The sequence below is a fragment of the Syngnathus acus genome, chromosome 12, assembly GCF_901709675.1.
Source record: "Syngnathus acus chromosome 12, fSynAcu1.2, whole genome shotgun sequence".
Classification (NCBI taxonomy): domain Eukaryota; kingdom Metazoa; phylum Chordata; class Actinopteri; order Syngnathiformes; family Syngnathidae; genus Syngnathus; species Syngnathus acus.
The window spans coordinates 8,790,791-8,813,112 of NC_051097.1; positions in this window are offsets into that span (position 1 = coordinate 8,790,791).

Sequence of the window (22,322 nt, forward strand, 5' to 3'; positions counted from 1 at the left end):
TGGACTTGCAAATACACGAGGTGTTCCTGGCTTTCACAACTTTGATGACTTCCTGTTATTAATCCAATCCTCACTTGGATGGATTTAGTTTTTTTCCCCCCCAATTATGACTAATCTACTTGAACATCTGATTTTGTCCAGTGCTCGAAAAAGCCCGTCCCCTCCGTACAGAAGGTCAAGCAAGCGTACTGTTGAAACAAGTCGGGTTTATTTTTCAAGCGGAGCTCTGGCCGCTGTGTGTCTAAGCGTGGCTATTATCAGCACATCAGTCACTGCAGCATGTTAGCTGAGACCCATGTAATAAGTGCTCTGCTGACTGAGTCCCTCGTATATTTACATAGGAAAGCTCCTCGGGTGTATTTCCAGCTTCAACCAGTGGGAACTGTTGATTTGTCTTTCAGCGCTCTCTTCTCAGACTTTGGTGTTGATACATACAAAAGATTTTTCACATCAAAGACATAGATAGGGCTAATTGCGCTGTTGTGGGAGTGAACACAACCGACTTACTCCCTGACCAATAAAAGCCATTCAGCACATTCCGTCATTGCAGAAGATTGGAACGCGCCACAACTTTGACCGGCTCCTAGCTGGTCTAAAAATAAACCTCTTTTAACAAACCGAGTTTGGATCAGATGACGGTTATTTGCAGGTTAATACAGACGACTATGTAGGCTGTAAAATATCAGTCCGCTGATATACTGCACAGTAATCTGAGCAAAGTCCAAATATTGTAGCGCAGGTTTTAAGTGTGGAATGCTGCCCTCTGTCTGTCATCTGCGGTACTGCCACAGTTGACAGCATTCATCAAGTAATGCGTGATTTTATTTAGGTGTCATTATTCGTGCATAATTGGGTGCTTGCCGAGTTGTCATACAGATTGCTTTACCGTATGAATTTGCGTTTATGGGCTGAAAGTAGGTCACCATATTTATCAAACCTGAGCTTTTACATAAAGGCCACGATTTGCTTGACAGATCCTCACCCTATCTGTCCTCAAATGGGCCTGCAGGTTAAAGCAGGATTTGGCAGGATAGACCGTGGCGGTCAAGCGTGAAATAAATGACTCACCTCGAAATAACTTTCAAGTGGATTTGTACTTGACTGGCTACAATTTGATGTGGATTTCTCCCGTCTTAAATCCTTAATTCAATCACAGGTGCTGCTCTGTCATAAGCTTCATTTCAGCATTTGGCATTTCACGTTAACTTGAGTTTATGAAGTCCGTCAATTTTACTTTCTACGGGGAATCAGGAACAAAATGCTCCAATATTTAATCAACTAACTAAACTAATATCATGCCAAGTGTTGATCTGGTTCCTCCTGACCAAATCAGAAACAGCCACGCAAACAAAAAACACATTTTTTGGCTTTTTTCCAAAGCACAATGTCTTGCAGAGCTGCTGGTGCGGTGTTTTTAAAATAGAATCAATTAAATTGTGCTTTAATAGGACTTTATAGGGAAACCTCATTTGTATTTACAGGCTGGCAACAGCTTTGCTCTCCTTAGATAAAACACTCCTCACTGTAACTACCCATTTAATTTTCCATCCAGCATCCAATATTAATCAATACAATCAATTAATACAATTAATCAAGCAATCTATCAAAAGTTCGCCTAGACCTCTCATTCCTTTCCAATCCCTCCATGTGAGTCATCAGTTTTAAAAAATATCTATGCCAACGTGAACTCAGCTTGTCCACATCTCACAATAAGGTGCAATGAAGTTTGTGACCACTGGGAGGCAGTAGTGCGCTTCATATTCGGTCTTAGCTGATTAAAAAAAAATCATTGTTCCACAATGCTTTTAAAATTTTGACCTGATGATACATCTCAATAGCAGACAACACTTGAGCAATTACTTTGTAAAAAAAAAAAAAAAATGCCGACAGAAAAGTTTGGCTGTATTATTGTTATCAGCAAATCTTATAAAACGATGAACTACAGTGTGGACCCCTAATGTGTTGCGTTGTCATTTAGATAAGGATCACTCACTCAAGCTCGAAAAGGATTATTTTCCTTCACATCTCTCATCTCATCCACTTTACTGTCAAGCACGCTCGTGTTTATCCTCCATAATTAATGGAGGGAAAATCCTCCTTAAGAGAAGCAATGGAGCTGAACAATTACATGACACAAGGGCCCAAACGCTGCTTCAAAAACCTTCTAGTGGCATTTCAGACCAACCCAAAGTGTTTCACGTTGAATCAAGCACTCCGAGTATGTCGAGCAGTTGAACCATGCTTTCATGATCCTCTGAAATTTCAAGTCTACTCCTTCCATTTGTGGTTTTCCTCACCTCAGGGGTTCTGTCGGACCACTTGGTGATAACACGTTGGCGGAAAAAAAAGAAACAGCACTCGGCTCCTTTTGCCAGCCAAATCGATTTCAGAGCCGAAATTGAGGGGGAAACGTAGCAGAAAAATCCTGAAATGAAACTTTGGAGCATCAGCTGCTCTCGCTTTCAATATAATCGTCCTTGTGAGATTTTCCACAATAAGCCTGAAAATATACAGGTGAGATTTGATTTGACGCTAGATGGCACTTTGACACAGAGCAGAGCTGTTTGCAGTCACACTAACTCCTCTTGTTTGGCGACGGAGGCAGCAATTACCTCGTCTCAGCATTCCGATCAGGTTCCGACTGCTCTGAGCCTCCTTTGATTTCACAATCGCTCCGGAATATTAAACTTTGCGTTAATCAACTTTAGGATATCCGACGACAACCAGACCAGGCTTCCTTTTTGTATCCTTTATTATAATAGTCGCATATCAGTCTTGTTTACTTGCTGATTTTGTGTCATAAGAAAGAAAAAGCTTCAGTGGGGAAATTGGATAATAAAGCACAGCTACAAAAAGTCCAATTACACTTCAGGGATCAAAGTGTTCAGTTGAGAATCAATGATTATTCGACAAATTCCAGCAACTGTTGAGCATATGGACGGAAAAAAAGAGGAAAAGGCCGGAATTGGAAATACAGGAATGGCTTTGCAGGTGGTCTTCCACGTTTTCGTCAGAAGCTAGCATTGCTTATCAGTAGCCAGCAGAGGTTTGCTGCATCTCCTCCAAGATGCACCATGGCCAGACGTTTTTACCATCTCTCAGCACAACGTCAAGAGCACGGAAGAGATACCAGAAGGCAGTCCAATAGTCGGGAAAAGTGCAAATGGGAAGCAAGAGCAAGGCGCTAACCCAGCAGAGAACACCACACTTGGCAGATCTGACACTTTACAGAGCAGAAAGGGTTCACTGAGCACAAATGCCAGAGAGGCTGAAGATTAACTTTCTGCGGCCTGCAACATCTTCTGGGATAAGCGCTTTCTTTCACAAAACCCTTGTAGGGAGTATGTGTGAATTTTTTAATATATTTATACTTGTTTTTATTTTAATACATTGAAAGAGCTACACGGGAAGAGAACCTTGAAAAATGTATTAAATTGTATATTATATAATATTATATACATAATTATATTTCATAATTAATTTTCCTAACATAATATTTCACCTAACATTTTATTTATTATACTTATTTTTATTTTAATAACATTGAAAGAGCTACAAGGGAAGAGGACCTTGAAAAATAAAAGTCATGTATTAAATTAGAATCAGACTACTGAAAGGTACTTATATTTTTTTCCCCAAATCGCTCAGCCCTACTTTGATTTTGAGTACAATTCTGAATCAACTTCTCAATGTGTTAAGAAAGTGAGCGACTTCCTTAAGTGTCTAATCGATGACGATTTTTCAAGTGGAACATTTAATTCATTCTTTCAAATCAGCAGCTGTGAGAATTCTATCCGATAACCCAATAACAACGGAAACTTCAATGAAACCAAATGAAATCAAACACCTCATTTGGGCGACAATTTTGAGCTTGTCGTGAAGACACAAAACCACAAGACAAACCTACAATTGTTACAAAACAAATCCTTCTAATAATCGCAATCTTTAATTGTATTCATTGGCTTCCTCCGAGGGCCTTCCGCACTTGTCGATAGACTTCACATCACAATGCGCCGAATTACAATTGGCAAATTAAAATCACAATGAGAACAGCACAACTTTTAATATCAACTCATTGTAAAGAAGCTTAACAATAATGGCAATGAGGAGTGGAAACCCTGAAGGGACGGCAGCGCCTGAAATATACAATTGATTTGCTGTTTCTATCGCCAGTCGTGTGGATGGATTTCATTAGAAGGGAAATTGCTTACAATTCTCAATTCGTGCGCGGGCAACAAGTCCCTGATATGAGCTTCTTGTTGTTTTGGTTTCCTGCATCAGCACAGCAACGGAATGCAAAATTAAAATGTGTGGGTTAGGTGTTTGTCAAGTGTGTATCAATGCGAGTCGAAAGCTTCACAGCAGGCGACGTAAACAAGATAATGGTTTCCTACAGCTCACTGATGATGTTCATTTGATTCTTATAATATCTCGTATTTGTTCTCTGTAGTGCTCGGGCATCATAGAGGGATTGATTTACATTCACGACAACATTTGTAATTTATACATTCTCGAAAGGGAGCTCTGGATTAGCGGTTAGCAAGCTCAGCTCACCGACTTTCGCAAAGGTGTGATTGTGAGTGTGAATTGTTGTTTTGGATGAAAAATATCAAGCCCAAACATTTGATTTTCACCTGTGAATGAAATGCTACCTTGTGTCACATAGTGGAGCCCAAAATTCTAAACAAACACGGTGAAGCGGCATTTAGCTGTTACGCTGCACGCAAAAGGAATGAAATGTCCCGAGTGTAAATGTTTTTAAATCTAAGTCAATAACTTTGCTTTTTCTTCAAAGCTTTAATTAAGGTCTAAAATATTCATATCACCTATCTTTGAGTCATTTTAGATCTCTAGTAATTTAGTATTTTTCTAAAAATAAAAAAAAACAGATCACATAGGACCTTCACATTCAGCATCTTTGGTTGCAGTAACATCTAAGACCACCCGGACAGCTGCCTATCCTTGATCCCCCCATAATCCCCCCAAGAAAAAATCCTAGCTCCGCCAGTGTAATCAGAATCTGTACATTCCCTTTGGTCCTCCACTGAAATATAATAACTCAAAAGATGAAATATCACTTGAGCACCCAAGCTCTCCCCTCATCAGACTTTTAAATGATTACAACGCATTATTATTTTCCGAGTCTTACAATGGCCAGAGAATTGCAGACTTGTAAAACGCAGACCGATACAATTGCGCAGTACAAACAATACAACAATCGTCAAGCCAATTAGGTAAATGCTTTGATTAGGGTCCTCTAATGAACCTTCAAAATGATGTTGTCAAACCGTCTGAGGCTTAGCTGTTTATATTAGCTTTAATGAGCAATGAGGAGTCATTGCGCTCTGGTTGTTTGTTGCAAGGGAAGAATCTTTTCAACAGCACGGCGGTCGGTGTGAGGCGCATTTATTATTAAAGACGTCTGCCGAGGATTGTCTGGAGGAGTGAACCAATATAAAAAGTCTTCACACCCTGCTGTGAAACGCACACACACGAGCAGGTAAATGATGCTAATTTATATCACTCACGAGACGTGATTTTCACAATGAGACGAGAAAGCTTCATTATTTTTATTACCACACCAGGGCAGAGATTGGAGCTAAGGACTGTTTTAGTGATGGATTTAGAATATTATCAAGGAATTGCATGTTGAATTAAATGAAATTAAAAACTTCTGCCTGTATATCACACGTGACTAAAAATGAGCATTTTTAGGTGGTGCACAAAACTGGTTTTAGCCTCAGGTCAAAAATCAACGCTTGCCAAAATGGACCACAAAATCAGCCAACCACAAAAAGCAATAATTAGTGAGAAAATTGGTCTTCAATAATGAATAGTCAGTTGGATAATTGGCAACCAGAGCTACTTACTCAGTCGTTTGGAGGGAAAACTGGTCTTGGATAAGATTCTCTGTATTCTCACGTGTCGGAATGCATTATAGATTCCCCGACATTTACACGTTTTGACTCATGGACAGAGGTAGACAAGTGGATAAAATTGGGGTTCCTGCATGAATCAGTCATGAAGGTGACAAGAGGCCAAACGGCGATCTGAATCTTTCAAGCAGCAAATGCGATTGCACTTGGTAAAATATGTGCGGAGAACACCAAGGGGTCAGCCTGAGACCAACTTGCAAAAGTTTTGCCGATGTGCATAAGACATTAGATGAACATGTCTTCCCGCATTTTTTATAACCTCCATTAAACTGACGGCAGCCAGTGGAGTAATCGATTACAAAGATGTTTTAATTGCTGCTATATGAATATTTGGATCTCTCAAGTGCCTCCTCAAGCATCAAGTGTGAAATTACACAACCAAGTAAATGAAGATTTCTATGTCCAAAAAAAAAAAAAAATGTCTGTATGCCGTTTAGGTTGTGATGACACAACTTGTTGTGTGAAGCTAGTCTTACAATATAAACGAGCATTCATATTTCCGTGAAATTAAAAACAATGGTGCAAGAAAATCGAGCATTTTTATGCTACAGCACGCTCGTCGCTCTTTAAAATTCTCGTGGTCCGACTCACTTCAGAACTTTCCGGGGACGATGACTTATGGAAGACATCATTACATATTGTGTCTGCACAGAGAAAAAAGAAAAGGAGTCAAACTTTGACAAGATTTCTTGCTGGCTTTTTTTTTTTTTCCTGCAGTATGTTGTCAAAGGCAGAGAGTGCTCGTATATTGGTTTGGATTACTTCTTTGTCCTTTTTGTGGCTTTGGTGCTTAGTTGTAGCGGCCACGTAATTGAACAAAGAATGCCAAATCTTGGTCTAAACCAGGGATGTCAAACTCATTTTTTTCACGGGCCGCATTGTAGTCATAGCTTCTTTCGGAGGGCCATTATGACTCAAATAAATCAACCCAAATAAATATATGAGCACCTCATATTATATACAGTAAAAGCTACAAAACAAACCGACAAATAACTCGTTTTCAAATCAGACGAGTAAAAACTGGTCAGATATTTTAAAAGTGAAGACAATTTGCAATTCTAGTAATGACATGAATTTGATACACAATTTGTCTTCGCGGGCCACGTAAAATGATGTGGCGGGCCGTATCTGGCCCTCGGGCCTTGAGTTTGACACCTGTGGTCTAAACGATGCCAAAATCAAATCCACTTGTCTGAAAATACCCATAAGTTAATTATCTGGCCTGGCGTTTTTCAGGGGGGGCAGTGCTCCGGCGCCGCCCCCCCATAGCACCGCCTGTGTGCATGCAAGCTATGTATGTCATGACTGCCTCATTAAGTTTTTGGTGTGTCATTATTGCTGTTGTACTGTTTCAAAATATCTTAGTAACATTATAAATCTGACTTCTAATCATATTTTTAGTCACCAGTCAAAATTGTTTTCCCATCTGTAGTTTACTTTCCTAGCAAACTAAGGGAATGACACCTTTGACAGGATAATTGTAGTTTTGGCGTCTGGGCAACTGTGTTATTACATTTGAATATGAATAGTTAAACAGACAGACATGTGATCTTTTCCAGCATTTGTTTTTGTTCGCATTCCAACATCAATACTGTATTGAATTGATGAAGGGCGGCAGTGCACAAGTGGCCATCAAAACATTTACGTCAGGGATCCATTTAATGTCTGACACGCACATGGCAGGAAATCTTTGGCAGTCATGCAACATAATTGGGCAACATGTAAAACGTTGCACTGCTTTTGTGTCTGTGACTATAGAAAGAATTCAAATAGCACGTTTGATCCAGTCGACTGCACTCCAATAACGCCGCATTGACCCATAATGAATTCATCCAATGAATCGAGGCTAACAGGTGCGAGGCTTCCTCCAAAGACGATATCGACTCTCTGATGCTGCGTAACAGCCGGGGCAAATTCACAATTACGTCGGGCCCATTTCCATACACGACACACGGACGCTTTTTGTGGCACTTTGATATTTTCGTCAGGCTTGATGCAGATACGCGAGCGGCCTACTGGCAATGGTGACAGCGATCTAATCGGGTCTGCTGATGTGATGACAGTGTGAAGTCTGTTTCAGGCGATTTATTATCTGATAGTATCTGACTGTCCATTTTTTTTTTTCTCTCTAAGACTGAACTAAGCAGGAGTGACAACACTTGGCTGCCATGATTGGTTTTCTGGCTTTAGCATTTATTGTAGTCATGGGAAAAAAGGCACGAGTTGGAAAACTGAATTTAAAATGCGTTTGGGTGGCTTTGTCAAAAGGGACAAAATAAAGAGAGTGAAAAGCTTACAACTTCAAAGTAAAAAAAAAAAAAAAAGCCGCATTTAAGATGGTCTTACTTAAGGTGCGGCATAATTGCTGCAAGTGATGGTTAAACGTAACAAACCTACTCTGCCTAATATGCAGTGACAGCCTCGCAAATGAGCTAACGAAGCCTTCCCAAATGCTTCCGCGCAGGGAGACCAAGCACCTCGCATCAAAAGACAAGCCTTTGAAGTTTTTTTTTTTTTTTAAATCAAAATAATTACCCAAGATGGGACCGACCTGTTGGCGGCGAAAAAAAAAAGAAGGAAAACTTCATTTCAAACTATCCTCACAATAAAAATAATATAATATAATATGCATCCATCCATCCATCCATCCATCCATCCATCCATCCATCCATCCATCCATCCATCCATCCATCCATCCATCCATCCATCCATCCATCCATTCATCCATCTTCTTCCGCTTATACTATAATATAATATAATATAATATAATCAAAAGCAAATGACCCAAATGCACATCTACTGCCGCCAAGACACAGATGAGCAAAAAATTGTTTGAAATAACCCATTTCTACAAAATGCTCCAATTTTCAACATAAGCAATCACAAAAAGCCCGTCTGAGTGCAGCAAAGCACACATTTTGCGCTGTAGAACAATGTCCCAAGGCCATTCCTCCCTCCGCCCGCTTTAATTCTGTCAGCGTGAATGTATTGTAGCAAAAAAAAAAAAAAAAGCCACATCTTAACATTATTATTGTTCTTTTTTTATATTTCCAGCAGCTTGACGGGACAATCTTGTTTCACTTCGCTGCCTTCACCATTAATATTTACACAACCTATTTTGAGAACGAAAGAAAGTTGTCAGTGTGACACCAAAACACGCACATGCCTACCCGTGACGATTCCGACGTATTTCACTGGAGGCTTCATGTGGTGTCGAGAGACAAGAGAACGTCACCGACGAGGAGCCGCGACAGGCGAAATGGCCAACGGCAAACTAAGTTGGGCCTTAAAGTTGAAATTCTTCATAACTTTGACGAATACCAACAGGAGTTGAGTAAAATGAATAAAACATGACAAAAGAGCAACCAAAGGCAGCGGGATGATCATCACTGAAATCATTTTTGTAGAAATGGAGCAGCAGACCTCCGTCGAGGTGGAAAGATGATAAGAAAATAACCCAGAACGGGTTACACCAAATATTTTCCAGCACGGCGCATTCATGAAGAAAAACGACTCCCGCGATGCAAATAACTTCCAAATGCAAAACACCTGATGTGAAATTTGCGGCCCCGAGCCAGAAACGCCTCCAACAGCTTCCGATGAATAACTTCATATTATCATATCAATTTATGCACATTCATACTTTCCCCCATCTCTCTGAAAATTTACCGTTTCAAAACATTAACAAGTAAAACACACTTGGAGGAATTTCTTGCTCTATTTTTTTTTTTCTCAATCTCATTTGTTCCCGCACGCTTGCCGTACTTCATTATGGTGACTGTTTAGTTCTTCCTCATCTCAATGAAGGGAAAGTAATCAGCTCGTTCTCTGTGTGCTTTGTAAGTCGGGAGTTGTACCAGACTGGTGATTATGTTAATCATCAGACCACACTCGTTACTATCAAGTGCACACAAACACACACACATAGTGATGTACAGATAGCAGAGTAATGCTACGCTGTTGTGAACTCATTAAAAAGTTGCGTGCATTAAAAAACTTCCAGTCGAGGATGTTTAAGCAGCCGAGAGTGGATTAGAAGAAGTCTGCAGGAGGTCTCGAAAGGCATTTGTGCAGGATACTCAACAACAAAAAAAATGATGCAATAAAAGTACAAACATTGCCTGTAGGATTTATAATTTAATTTCACAAAGAGCTGTGCCGTGGTTTAAAATGTTTACGGCGGCGAGCGGGCCGATGGTCATTCATCACAATGCTAACAAATCACAAAATGGGACATGACAGCAGTAAAGTTAGTTTTCGGAAAGGCCTGTGTGTGGATTTTTTTTCTTGAATTATTTACACGACGTACATTACAAATAGGAACCTTTGCGGTATTATTTTTTATTTTTTGTTATTGTACAGAGCACCTTAGGGTAGTTGTCATTTAGCCCAAACTGTGACATCACAATTCATCATTTCCCATATTTTCTGGAATCTACGCCGGTTATCTTGAGCAGCACAAACCAAACATATTGAGTTCTTACGGAAAAAAAATCAAGTAAAATATTCCTTTTCATTTTCAACCTTGATCTTCTCGCTTTGATTCACCCGACTGCTATCCAAGTAGGTGTCATCGCCAATTCTCCACCTGTGACAAGGTGGTGACTGCTTTCTTGTCGCCTATCGCCGTCCTCGGCCCACACTTGAATTGCTTCGGATTCCGTGTGAGGAAAATTCAATACATTAAAATGTGTTTTGCGTTCCGCTAGTTCAAACCGTCTGACTTTCTCACAGGCGTCGACTCAAAAGGAAAAAGATGAGGCACTTGACACAAATGGCGTTATTCATTAACGCAAATACTTTGTGTGACTTATCTGGCATCGGCGTACTTTGTGACATATAAATGCTGATTTTTATCTAGCTCGGTTTTCTTGTAACCATCGTTTGAACGCACTCGACTCTGAATTTGGACAATTTACACTCGAGTTCGAAAAATCATTGCAGTCGTGATAGCAAACCTTTTTTGGCCTTGGAGGGTGTGCGAGGCAGTTTACAGAGGAACAAAACTGGAATGTGTGACTTTGGATCAAATATAATCTTGTGTAAAATGAAATATTGAGCCTTCTCGCTCCACTTAATTTAAAGTGACGGCTCCTCCTTTCATCGATTTGTCACACGCTCCCCCTACGCAAGAGCCGTATCAAATTTCTTGAAATTAAAATGTCACCTTCACCTGCTACCAAAAAAAAACCCCACCTTGTTGTCTTTTTTGGTATTGATATTTCCCTGGTACCGAAATAAACAACGATATTTATATATTTGGCAGCCACCTCAATCTGTCCTGCGTTAAAGTTTACAGAGAGTTCACATTGTAAACTGCAAATAGAGAGAGACAAAGTTTAGTCGCCTGCTCAGCTGTGAAATAGACTTCAAATTGCATGTAATCACTGTATAATGAGCTTAATGCATTATACACGAGACCCCGACGATCATCCCGTGTTAATTAACAGACCACGACAGTTTGTTTGCTTTATTTCTTTCAAAGAAACAGTTAAAAAGTTTATTGCAGATTAGCTCTAGAGTGACATTCACGCTAACATTCCATCTAAAATTCCACAGTGTAGAATTTCAATCGATAGAACATCATGATCTCAATAATGACATAAACTTTTCTTCATTTATCAGCAAATTTTGTTCATCTGGAGACAAAAGAAGTCAAAATAAATAAGAGCGCCATTGCCACCTACTGTGGCGAATGTGCAATTACACTTTATTTAAGGCCGGAAAAAAAAAACATGTTCTGTGCTCATTGAAAAAACATCCTAATTACGTGACTGAAAGAATGGACTGCATAAAACCAATTCTTGAAACATTGAAAACTTAGGATTCCCATTCCGAGTGTTTGTCTCCCAGATTCTTGAAATGAAAAGAAAAAATAGCCTTGAGCGATACATTAGTAATGTTGACTTTCTTCCTATGGCGGCTTACATTGTCAGCATTGTCTGATTGAATAAGAGCATTTGGAAAGGTCAAAGTGCTTGAATGTAAGAACTGCACAAATGAAAATCGATTTACTTCCATTGAATACCCTGTGGAGAGCTTTTATTGGTAAAAAAAAATATTTGTTTTACCAAGGTCAAAAGGAGGCCACGGCCGCCCGTCTAGTTTGCCCTCATGTTGTTTACTTTGCTGCTTGTTCATCTAAAGTTCTTGATTTGGACGGTATTTACCGTTTTCCATTTGACCTTGCTTTCGAGAATAGAGGATGAATGAGAATGTGATGACTAAGGAGACAAGCCAAATTAAAAGTTCAGACAAAAATTAGAAGTGTTACTAGTTTCAGTAGATCCTTTTGTGATTAATTAAAGGAGCTCAATCAATAAATGATGCCCGCTTGTCATCAGTGCACCGATGTTCTCTTCTGGGTGAATTTTAAAGATGTTCTGTCGACTGTCCGTGACCACAACATCAAGTTCCAAGGGAGTACAGCGATTCTGTAATCCAATCTCCTGGTTGTGGAGGATGTAATTGGATAGGAAGGTGTTGTTTCCGAGTACGTGTCACAACTTGGAAAACAATCGGCGTGTGTTCACAATTCATTTTTAAACGGAGGATTTCTTGACACATAGAAACACCTTGCCAACAAAGCAGAAAAGGATGATTTTGACAAGGGAATTTGCACGATGGAGACGTTTGAATCAACGAGGTACCAGAGAGCACTGAGGAAACTTGGCTCCATCTTTCACAGCCTCTCCTGGAGCTCTTTGTCAAGTAGAATTATTCTGCTTCACTGGCAGAAACAACGCCGTAGATCATCTTTTATTGCTTTCACTATTCTCTCATATGAAAATTCCCTTCCATCTCTCTATAGCTCATGAGCTAGCTAGCTAGCTATAGCCTATTATCCATTAGCCATCCCTATTTCCCATCTAAATTATATTTATATTATAATTCATTATTTTTGTTCTGCGATATTTTAGCTTCAAGGCACCCCATCCGTAGTTATCATACCTTCTCCCTGATGGGTATCTGACCTTTGTAAGTCTTTGGTGCAAACGTCATGTTTGCAGCAATTCAATGCGATGTAACATCAGAGCAATGGTTTGACAGAAAAATTCTGGAGGAGAATGCAAAAGAAATATTAATGAGACTGCCCTTACTTACTTTGCACCCACTTGGCACCTGTGCTGAATGTCAAAAACCAAATTTTTCTACGGGTTGCCACAGAGCTGGAAGATACTGCGACCTAACAATTAACTTGCATGATATAATTACTAAAAATATTTTGTACAATAAAGTCAATTTCCAGCACGCATTGATTGTAAATGTGGAGCGGTTCCTGCAACTTAGGTTTATGCTTAACATTGGTCAGATGCCCTCATAAATTTACGAGAGAAACTTCGGACGAGTGCTGCTTTGCCTTTGTCACAATCATTTAGACCAGGGGTGTCAAACTCATTTTTGCCGCGGGCCACATTGTAGTCATAGTTTCTTTCGGAGGGCCATTATCTGAATAAATTTATGAACTCCTCATATGATATAATAGTGTAAGCTACAAAACAAACTGACAAATAACTCTTTTTCAAATCAGACTAATAAACTGTTCAAACATTTTAAAAAGATGAGTTTTAAAGGTGAAGACAATTTAATGCACATTTTGTCTTTGCGGGCCACATAAAATGATGCGGCGGGCCACATCTGGCCCCCGAGCCTTGAGTTTGGCACATGTGATTTAGACCTTCACAGTAAATGACCTGAACATGTTTTTCAATGAAGAGTAATGCTTCTGTTGTGCAGTTGTTATTTTACGGGGCCCTCAATTTCCATGTATTTTCATTTCCATGGTATTCTTTTTGCTTTTTGTACCATCTGACCAGTCATGTCTCATCGTCATGTCAGCTAGACAAAATAAATCCAAACCTCGCAGCATTTGTAAGACTCTAACCTTTCCAAGTTCTGTTTTGGTAGAACATCACCTTCCCAGCCAACACGCACACAGGCAGAAAGTAATGTCATATTAATTAAAGCCCCTCTTATCACAAATATTAATCTTTCAGTGCTCGTAGACAAGCCCATGTTTTATTGATGTGACCTGACTTGGGGACTGCATGGGATTTAATTCACTCTAGCAAGCTAAATGCTTTTTTTTTTTTTTTTTTTTTTTACTACACCTGCTTATCACGTATTAGCAGGTCAAATTTAATCACCTTCCGCCTGATATCAGGTCTACCAAGTTGAAATCCCTACTGACCCGCACAATTTAATTTCTTTCTCAATTGTTGGGACGTTATGTGTTTTTTTTAGTTCGGCAGGATTAATGACAAATTATTGTCAGGCATTGTCCTGAGATCGTGTCTCTACCGATTGCGATGGTATTCTGGTTACATGTGTTGCTCCCTGATGTCATATAGGATAGTGTAAAAGGCCTTTGCAAATCCCTCAGGCACTTCCAATTGTATCTGTGCTAACATGCTAAAATAACAAGTGCGCCTCACACTGAATTATTCACATCGGGTATTGATTCACAGTTGGCTCGCACATCTTGTAATTGTTTCCAATGACGGAAGGGGCCAAGTAAAGTGTAGCGCCGAGTCCCTCGGCCACTTAAGAGTTGTCTCGAGGTGCGACAGTCTGGCCGCCTTTTCACTCGATGCACTTTGAATAAGTTGGGTTTGAAGTGCAGGATTCATCCCCAAAATGGGTTGTGCTTTCCTTTTCTCAACCCAAAACTTGCATTCCCAAATGCACTATGAAAATGCCAAAGTTGTATAAGTGGACCAACATGAACCTGAATCTCATTTTCATTTCATGTCCCGGTTGTCTTCCTTCAAAACACATCATTTGTATCCGTCCCGCTGCGCCTTTTGCCGATCGTTAGGACACGATATTGCCGCGTGTTGGCCAGTAAATAAAGCTGTCAGGATTGAGAGGAAAGCAACCAGACGAGAGAAAAGTTCAACAGTAGAGTCAGCCAGAGAGAATAAGAGACGGAGTGGGGAGGCAAATACCCACAGCTGGCAGCAGGATGTGGGAGGATGAACAACAAAGAGAATAATTCCCTGGTAGCTATGGGAGAAAGCAGAAGATGAGGGGCAGGCAGGAGGGGGGAGTAAAAATGCAGAGGCAAGGATCCTTGAGGAAGGGGGAAAAGGAAGTAGAGTGAGAATAAATATGCCATTGCCTGCACAATTTGGTCTTGCTGTCATGTGATGGGAAGCAATGGAGAATGGCGGATAGATGCTGCGTGGTCAAGTGTATCTGGAACAGTTCACTATTTCAATATTTTTTATTTTTAATAACATGATGAAAACATGAATGAACTACTTCGTCGTGAGAGGATAATTATTAAATGTATTAATGTGTGCAGGTTGCTGCCGATGTGTTCTGCTAGCCAAAGTTAGCTGTGACAATAGTTGCTCTGATCGTCCAATCAGGGGACAAAGAAATGATGATGTCATCGAAGGCAAATTGGAAATCTAATTGATTGAAGAAACGGAATCATTTAAGTTATTTCAGTCATCACTACTGCCGTGTGGAAGCCCTGGGCAGGTCTCGTAAGAGTGGATAAAAATTGTGCAGCGTCATTGCTTGAGAACCAAAAGTTGAAAAGCACCAGTGATTCCTGTGGCCCATCATAAATGTGATCATTAACCCTTATTAGCCCCATTCGCCATTGCGCAACCCACCTCATTATTGTGGGACACCTCTGTAATTAAGTTGTTGGAATCAATTGCCAAACATCAACATTGGGCTGCGGCAAAATTAACTTTGAGCGGTCTGTGTTTATATCCACTGTTCATCATAATTACAGAGTGCACATTGGGCAACGCTGTGCGTTATTGAAAGTCATTTAGTCTTTGGGAGTACACGTGGAAATTGCATTTACAGCGTTGTATTTGGATTTTTTTTTTCAGGAAAGTAGCACTCTCATATTGTGCTGACTACTACATTAATATATTTTTTATTGGTGTGCACAACTCTGCCACTAGGGGCAGTATAACAGTCATGCAGAAGGATACCGCATTTTCCACACTATAAAGCGCACGGGATTATAAGGCGCACCTTCAATGAATGGCCCATTTTAAAACTTTGTCCAAATATCAGGCGCACCGGATTATAAGGCGCACCTTCAATGAATGACCCATTTTTAAAACTTTGTCCATATAGAAGATATATACATTTGGCCCGCGGGCCGGACTTTGGGTACGCCTGCTGTAGTGGCTCAATATCGGTCCATATATAAGGCGCACCAGATTATAAGGCGCACTGTTGGCTTTTGAGAAAATTGGAGGTTTTTAGATGCGCCTTATAGTGCGGAAAATACGGTAATTGTAAAACGGGTGCCTTGGTTCAATCGAGTCGGTGCTCCACCAATGACGTTCAAGTAACACCTCCACTGGGACATTCATGTTATTGTCTTTTGTTGTAAAGTGTTTGTGGAAAATAAATGACCTCCACTGAGTACAGTCCCAACAGTAAATTTCAATCGGATATGCCACGTGCAAGAAGGTAGAGCAAAAAGCTATTAGGCCGAGTAAGCAAAGCTCCAACACAGCCGGGCAGCATTCATCCTTGCGATGGGGAACTATTAGCGCTTCACGCTAGAAATGATGAGGCGCAAATCCACAACTGTTTGAGAATAAAAGGTGTAATTTTTAACCGCGTCACCCCTCCGATCCCCCTGTTTGTCTTTAAGAAATAATGAGCTGTGTTTATTTGTCACCAGTCTATTCTACTGCCTGCGGTTGGTCTCATCTGCTTGCAGGTGCTCTCTCTCCGCAGCGCCGATGCGGAATGCTGAAAAGGCTTTCGGCCTTGTTTGCCAAAAAACATCTCGGATCTCGGATGATTGTGAAAATCAATCTTTTCCAGACCAAGAGGGTTTTTTACAAAAAGTGACTGAGGGCGTCCCCGCCACTACCGCAAGACGAATGAAGTACGGTGAAATGAGAGAAAGGCATTGTTGTCTGTTTTGGAAATTATTTACATCCAGAGAGGCCAGCCGCATACTCTGACTGATGACAAATACGGCGAGCCCACTGCGTCTGTTCAAGATTAAAGATCAACAATTGACTAAGTGACTTCTTGGGGGAGAAAACATAGAAATCACCTGCGTCGTATTCATATCGAGTGGGGACAAGTGTAATAAATCAAGGCAATCAACCTGGGACGGCAATCTGAAAGATGGCGCGGGTCGCAAACAAGTCCACATAAATCAAGAGTTTAAGCAAACTGCAGAAAATACAGAACAAGGAAAATATGATATAAAAAATAATTTGTCCAAGCTTAGAAAGTACAAAAATGTATCAGTGTAAAGTTCATTATTTGCTTTTTGAGTGGGGCAGGATTTTCTTTTTTTAAAGGAGATATTGAATTTGACTTTTCCAAAAGTCAGAGTAGAGGCAGGCGGACTCAAACGCTGAATCAATCACCGGAGGCAGACAGAAAACTCAAGCACTCAGATTTATTGATAACATCCATTACGATGACAAAGAGTTGTTTTGGACATTAATAGGAAAAGAACCACACAAAAAACTTTTCTGCAAGATAGAGAGGAGATGAAGTCAATGAAGTCAATTAGACAGCAAACAGAAAAAAACACAAATGAGTCATTTAGAAGTAATTTTGCAAATAGTGATCGAAACCAGATGAGAGCGATTCTAAGAATAAACGGATTCCTCGGTCCCGGCGGATGCTTTAAGGAGGACGCTGAATCAACCGTTAACTACCACAAAATTAAATAAGGTCCAGGAAAACACAGCCTGAAGATGCACAAGGACTTGAAATTAAAGCTGCTCTTAAATTAAATTGAATAAAATGTGGCAAGTTTCAAGTGCAACTGGTGATTTCTTTTTTTTTCCCCCTGTGGGCGGTATGTAATCGTACCTTACTTAATTTTCTACATATTATAAAATTAAACATGGAAGTAATGTTTTTTCTGAAAAAATAGTAGTGCTTCATACCCAAGTCAAACTTAGTCCTGTGTTCACACCCGCAACGGCGCAAACGCCCCTTTTAACTTGTTTGCAAAAATATCAAACATGCACAAATTTGACCTTTAAATACATTTACAAAATTGACACTCAAAATAGTAATTATCATTATTTTAATACAATATTACACAAAAACTTCTCATTTTTGGAGAGAGGAATAGAACAAGCTGTTACGTGTTTTGTTGAACAAGCTAGCCGGTTTCATGACATCCGTTTATACCTTCCCACATCAACTGGCCTACTTGACAGGAGCACAAAAGAGTGAAAACACAAAAGGAAGCAAAGGCAAACAAAGCACTCAAGGTTTCAAACTGTGTGCATGGAAAACTCATTTCCAAGCAGGAGATTACCGCAATTGCAGACATTGGAGGTGTGCACACTTAGTCGTCATACAACCCGCAAAGACCAGTTGGGAAAAATATGCACATGTATATTAGTAATTCTAAATACATTTGCTTTGAAATTTCTTCAATATTACGTTAAATGGAAAACATTTTCCGGTGAGCATGGAAAGCAAAGTTAAGAAAGTTCATGTAAGAGCAAGTTAAAATGTCTAAAAGAAAGTAAAAGGTATTTTGAGGCCTGTGGGTTTGTTGTTATTAAATCACACTAAAATAATCATGAAACTTTTATGGCTTGTGTTGCAATTTTAGCTCAAGGTAAAGTGCTGGAGTTGACCAAAAAATATGTTTTTTTAAAGATTTAATATAGGCAATGTGAATTTATGAGTAAGAGCTTTGTTGGCGAAAAAGATCCAAATTCAGCTCGAAGTCATATTCATAAATGTGTTTGTGTATGTAGGAGGGAAATAAAATAAATGGTGTCAGGATTTTGTTGACATGTTATTTAATACATAAAAAGAAAAGTAAAATCATATACATGAAGTGATGATCATCAATTTGGCCTTGAGTTAAAAAAAAAAGAAAAAAAAGAGGGGTTTTTTTCTACAAAGAAAAATAAACAAAATCGGAATTATGGCCATTTTGTTAAACGTCACTAGACGACAAATCCAACTTATTCAACTTTTGACTGGACAAATGTTACTGCAGCTTACTGAGTCAGTTACGATATTTGTAAAACTCTTCTTTGTTTGTGTTAACGTAACTGTTTTATACTGCCTCCTGGTGGCCAAGGTGCAAATGAGTTTGTCTGAATGCAAAAACATTTTTTACATCAAATTTATGTTATTATGTATGTTTTTCAATTACAGTTATTGAGAGGAGTAGCTGGAAAATATTTATAGCATTTCCATTTTTATTTCAATGGGAAAAGATTGATTTTATGAATGTTTTAGTGATACGCTTGGTCACAAAACACTCTCAAGGCACCACTGTGTTTTTATTAGACACTTCATTTACTGTAATTAAGGTTTATGATATTGTAGTTGGCAAATTATACAACCAGTATGTTGTGATGCACAAATAAAACATCTAATACCAACACAATATTTTGAACGTGTAAGAAAAACAAAATTACTGTTAGCTGCCCTACTTTAGTCTCTAGCTGTGACACGTCCACGGGCTAAGTTATGAATTAGTCAGGGGACTCAGTAGGAGAACAATTTAATTAGGGGGCTCCTCAACAACATTTTACTCTCTTTAATCACAAATTTGTTTTCCTGCAATATTCACTCACAAATACAAACACACATCACTTCGGGAGAAACACTTATGCTTCATCATTAAGTGAATAATCACAACAAGCACTGCTTGTTCAGCACATATATATATAAATATATATATATATATATATATATATATATAAATATTATATATAATGTATTAATATTATATATAATATATTAATATATATAAATATATATATATAAATATATATATATATATATATATATATATATTTATATATAAAAGCACTTCTGATAGATTGCTCTGTATTATATCCTCAATATAAAATCAGTCCCAGTTGTCATCTCACCATGTGTCTTGACAAAACCTTAGTTTGACAAACAGCAGCCACTTGTGAACTCTTGTCATCATCACAGCAGTTACTGGAAGGAGTTAATTTGTGTCACCCTGGATCACATCCAGCAGCGTCTCGCCTTAATGCAGTGCCTTGGACCTCAGTGGCAGGTCATCGTTATCCATCGTGATCGGTTCGCGCTGCCCCCGCAGCCGCCCGGCAAGCGTCATCGCTCACGTCCGGGAGAGTCAGAGGAGGAAACCAGGATGGAGTCGACAGCATTCAGACACGCTCGGTAATCACTCATGTCGGCCCCACGATGCGCCGAAAGTACCTCCCTATGTGATGGATGGTCATCATCTCCTTTGCTGCCTTCTTTCTTTCACCCCCACTACTTTCATTCTCTCCATTTCACATTCATTCTGCATCGCTTCATTTATCTCACACCTGCCACTTGACTCCAATCCGCAAGTGTTAACGTCCAAGCGACTGTCCCGCCGCATGTGGCAATTTGGCAGGAACCAAAAGTGTACAATCAGATGAAAATGACAACTACTCCCAAATCAGGACACCCCCCGCCCTCCCTGTATTCATATCACTCTAATTTATACCTTCATACTTTCCTCAGAGATATGAGTGGGAAAAAACTTTTGTTTTTGCTGCGGTTGGAATTTTTTAAGCTTAATTTTCTCCACAGAGAATCCAATCTGTATAATGGGCCGGATTCAGATTAGTGCCGGATCACTGCTTGCAGCGATGTAAAGAGCGAGTGAGTTTTTAAAAGCCTTTTTGGGGCAGGGGGGATGCGAATGATGCCATTTGGTTCACTTGGCTGAGCTTCAGCATTCTAATTTCCAACATAATTGGCTAAGAAAAAAATTCGGTGTTTATGTAGCGACAACACAATAGTGTCATTCCACAAGCTGTCAATAAAATGGAAGTTTATGATTCTGCCCTAAAATACTTTAGCCAAAATGTAGAAGAGCAAACAAACACTTGGCTCCAGGTTATTATTCTCTCAACTCATTAGAACTATCCAGACGTAGCCAAACTTCTCATCTGTAATTGCTGTCGGAGCATTGCGGCTAATCGCGACAGAAGCAGCCATTGTTTACAAACTTCCACTTTGATTTTGAAGACATCAAAAGCCTCAGGCTACCGTTGTTATCGCCTCACAATTTTTTTTTATTCTTTTGAACAGTTGGAAAGAGATTGACCTCTATTCTCAGCAATCCAGCCGGCTTATAAAGTTTAGATAAGATGAGGACAAAGCGGCCATGATTGGGTAACCCAACTCATAGATTGAGTTTGACAGAACATAAAAGTCTAAAAAAAATCCGAAAAGAAAAAAAAAAAAGACACGGAACTTTCCCCATTGATGATTAAATTCCATAACCAGCAAATCATTTCAAATTTTGCAAGCTGTCTTGTGTATTAAAAGTGCTATATGATTCAATGCACTTTTATATTAATTTATATTTTTTATTTATGTGTTTGTAAAACTCTTATTATAACAAAAGTTTCCTCCGAAGTTAGACTTTATTGTATGACTCACCTATTTGACAAAAGTGTGAATGACTTTTGTGATGGCACACAGACGAGAAAACAGAAATATGTTCGATGAAAAACTATTTACTGTTGTGGAAAAAGAAATGCAGGAGTTATCAGAAACATTTTTAATGGCATCTTACAAGGTCTTTATTTGTATTTTGAACCGTAAGGTTTACCTCCAATGGCATTCACTGTGGAATGCTGAGGTGACTTATTGACATTTCGGATTTCAGTTTGGCACTCACAAAAGTATTCTGCGCGTTCCTAAAGGTTCAGTCAGAAATCACTAGATGTCAATATTCTACATTGTTGGCGGCATTACCGAGCAATCGTGTCACACAGTGCAATGTTTTTATTTGGAATAAAGAATCGGGGTGTTTTTTTTTTTTCGGATCACTGTGCCACATTGTCCTCGTCAATGTAAATAACACTGAAGGGCAGAAACGCACACTACGCTTGATTATCCCAATTTTGGAAAGCGTTCAGAACAAAGCATCTGGCAAGTTTTCACTGTTTTTAATATGGCTCTGGTGCTTTGAAATAATGTTCAATCATAAACTACCATCTGCCTTCGCCATTTCCGTCAAGGTCCTTTGTGGTGCTTTACCCTGAACGGTTAGTCAAGCATAGCAAATATCAAAACCTTCACAGTTGCGTAGATGCGATCAATAATGCAATGTTTTGCGTCCTTCAGTTTTCTGAAAACACATGTTAAAAACTGACCGTCCTTCTTGCGTTCTATTTTTTTTTTTTTGCTTTAATATATATTTTAACTTTTTGGATAATAGGTAGAATACCACTAATGAATTCTTGCGCATGTCATAAATATTCAATGATTAGTGACTGACTCTCGAATAAATGAATTATTTTCCATTTTTTCCTATGTCACAATTTGACTCCAAACCCAGTAAAAAAATAACCTGAAAGGTTCCACAGTAAATTTTTAATGCCTGAATTTATTTATTTATTTTTTTGGTGGGGA